Below are 3297 nucleotides of genomic sequence, written 5' to 3'. Positions count from 1 at the left end.
TGTTTGTTTTTTTTTAAACGAAATCTGAAAAATGAAATGGCACTCCATTGGTATTTTGCTGTAAGAAGGGGTGGGAATCAACAGAGGCCTGACGATATGATATAATCACAATGCTTATGTCACAATACGATATTGCCACGATTTTAAACATAATGCAATATTCTGCGATACATTGCAATTTTTTACTTTTCTCCCATCTTCAAAGTTTTCCCAATTTGAAATGATGTCCATAAAAGGAAACTTTGTCAACATCTGTTTTATCTAAAAAGTTACATTTCTCTGTTTGTTCATATCACTTTAATTTTTTTGCTGCAATATTGGATTGTCAAGCAGACAAACGCATATAATAAAAGATTGATACCTGGCGTCTGTATATCGATGCAGTATTGGTAAGGAAAATACCATGACACCATGCTGTATTGATTTTTTTCGCTCACGCACCACTTTCTTGTTTGCAGCCTCAGTTCATTAAAAGCATCAGCTCCCTCAGTTCTGTTATAATGTAACTTCATTCAGAAAAGAAGCCTCCAGATTGCCAATTTTCTCAAATTTGCCTTAAAGGACCAAACCGGGAATTAGAATGCGTGGGCAAAATGAACCAGGGGATTAATAACACATGGGTACCAGGACCGTTCTCTGGGATATGTTTTCATGCTAATCAAATGTGACCAGTTTTATTGCAAACCACTAATTAGCTCATAATGCTAGTGATCAGGGCACGAGTAAAATAAAAAGAAATCACAATTTCTATGCCACTAATAAGGCTCAAAATAGCACCACAGTTCCCCGGGGGCATAATGAGGGTCCCTACATGTAAACCAAAGCATTGAGAACTTTGAACTGAACTGTCGTTTGAAATCTCCCATGGTCCGTGGTTGCCCAATGGGTCAATAGGAATTGCGTTTGGGTAATTAAATGGAATTGCATGGATTATATCTGTTTATTAAAAGGCTATTTTGAGCCTGGTTAGTGGCACCCCGACAACTAGCGTTCCAAGCTAATTAGCGGTTAGCGCTACATCTGGTCACATTTGATTAGCATAGAACATATCCCAGGTAGCAGTTAACCCTGTAAACGTGTCATTAACCCCTAGGTTCATTTTGCGCTGGGTTTGTTCTTCAAATGACTTTGACTTGAGGCAACATGCAACATTCCCATCTCATGCTCAAATTTCCAAGATGGTTATGAAATCCCCCCATGTTTTCAATCATGATTAATTATCCCAGCGGGAAGCCTCCATTTTCCTCCAGGTAACACTTAAGCTGCTCCCTTACAGTTGATATCATAAAGCTTTCCGCAGCTAAAGTCGCTCATTTACCTCGTGGCACAGCTCCCTGTCACACACACACCTTAAGGCTGACATTTACAGAAGCCTCCTATTTGTTATCTCAAACACACAGATCTATTTTCTGCTCAGCGGGGGCCTCCGTTTCGTTCCCCCTTGAATAGCTCTCTCTGTTTCTCTCTCATTATTTCCCATCTTCAGTTTTGCCTGCCTCTATTCAACCAAGTCTTCAAGGGTTTCACTAAGAAGCACCCACAGCATTTATTGTTCAATGTTGCATCGTGGAAGAAGTATTCAGATCCTTCAGATGAGTACTAATACCACACTGTAAAACATGCTCTGAAATAAAAGTCCTGCATTGAAAATGTTGACTAAGTAAACATATGTAAGTATCATCAGGAACATGTCTTTAAAGTATTGAAAGTAAAAGCACTCAATGCAGAAAAATCCTCCCATTTTGAAAACTGGAAACGATCCAAACAGTTTTGTGTTTAATGGTCTAATCCTTAGGGACCTTTCAGTATTTATGGAATGGACCACTGGGAGAAAGTAGGGGAGGGTCATTCAACTTTTTTTAGTCTAAGGGGGGGGATGGTCACCCAACTTTTGTATTCATGGAAACAGCAAAATTTCAAAGTGGCTTGTTTGGTGCATATTTATCCATATAGCTCCATGTAGCTCTCTCAGTCTCGTCCCCCCCCCCTTGCTAGTGATGGGACCATCCCTGTTTAGTCAGCCAGAGACCGTGCAATTTCCCAAAGTGAATAAATCCCGCCTGCACACATAAACACAAAACTGCTTTGCTAGTTCCATTGTGTTGTAACTAAGACATCTGATGAAAATTATAATTTTATTCATTAGCATGACTTCCATACTGCCTAGTTCAAAAAACACAAACGTACGAAAACAAGGCGGACCAGACGCAAGCTTTTATTTTGAAAAAGTTGAAGCTCGTGGACGGCACGGAGCTTGGAGGGCATGAGACGGGAGGTCTCCAGGCTGCAGCCACACCCAACTCAAATATCCTTTACAATGTTAGTGAGTAAATCTACTGAAACGTGTGATGTGTAAGATGAGAAAGCAGAGGTTAGTCATGTGTGTCGTGGTTTTGATACGTTGTGGGGAGGGTCATTTTGGAGGGTTATAGAAAATTAAAAAACTCCTCTGGTAGCCCCTGAAATAAAAAACTAACAGTCCATTCATTTTAATCTTTTTGTGTAAAGTAACTTAAGATGTCAGATGAATGTAGTGGAGTAAAAATTGGAATATTTCTCTCTGAAATGTAGCAAAGTTGAAGCAGAAGGTGGCATGAAAAGAAAATACTCAAGTATAGCACAAGTACCTCAACATTTGGACTTTGGAAGTACAGTTCTGGAGTAAATGTACATGTACTTACATTACACCACTGGTTTACCATTAATCCAGGGGACAGTATAGCCTGGCAGGTTGTGGATATCCACTACTGGTCAAAATAATTGATACATAATTGCAAAAGCCTTCTCTAATGTTTTCTCAGTTAGTTTTTTTTTTTTAATGATATCAAATTAGTGAACAGAATGAGCCTTTGGTACATTGGATGATTGGTTGCTGATAATGGGCAATGTAGATATTGCATTAAAGATCAGCCCCTGTTGGAATTTAATATGTAATATGTGCTTAAACATTGTGTGTGATTTGCATTAGACATTTGAGCTGAAGGGCAGAAGCAAATTGATTGTGAGGGACGCTTCCTGAGTCTGGTTTCAGTGCCACTTTTGAAGCCCACTGATCTTTTGCCCTGCAAGTCCTGAACTGAGGGTCATAAACTTCCAGTCACATTCCAACTGAAAAGATAACAAAATAAGCACGCAGACACATCACTGTGACCTGGAGACCCCACCCTTTAGTGAATAAGACCAGGGGTGCAAGACCCAAAGAGCCAGACAAAGGAAGGAGAGCTGTGACAGCTTGATCCGTAACTTTGTCTCTAGGATATCCTATGTAATAAAAAGGATTCACACATCAACATCTGA

At 39.7% G+C, this 3297-nt stretch overlaps 1 long non-coding RNA gene across 1 annotated transcript in view; it reads left to right on the top strand.

Annotated features, from left to right (window-relative positions):
• LOC116699616 (uncharacterized) overlaps positions 1 to 3297 on the top strand; it is an 18867-nt gene that overhangs the window by 4223 nt on the left and 11347 nt on the right. Inside the window, exon 2 of the long non-coding RNA XR_004334471.1 lies at positions 1331 to 1336. This is a non-coding gene — a long non-coding RNA (uncharacterized LOC116699616). The remainder of the gene's footprint in view (positions 1 to 1330; positions 1337 to 3297) is intronic.

Source organism: Etheostoma spectabile, chromosome 12 (genome assembly GCF_008692095.1).
Source record: "Etheostoma spectabile isolate EspeVRDwgs_2016 chromosome 12, UIUC_Espe_1.0, whole genome shotgun sequence".
NCBI classification, from domain to species: Eukaryota; Metazoa; Chordata; class Actinopteri; order Perciformes; family Percidae; genus Etheostoma; species Etheostoma spectabile.
This window is presented reverse-complemented; position numbering and strand designations above follow the sequence as displayed.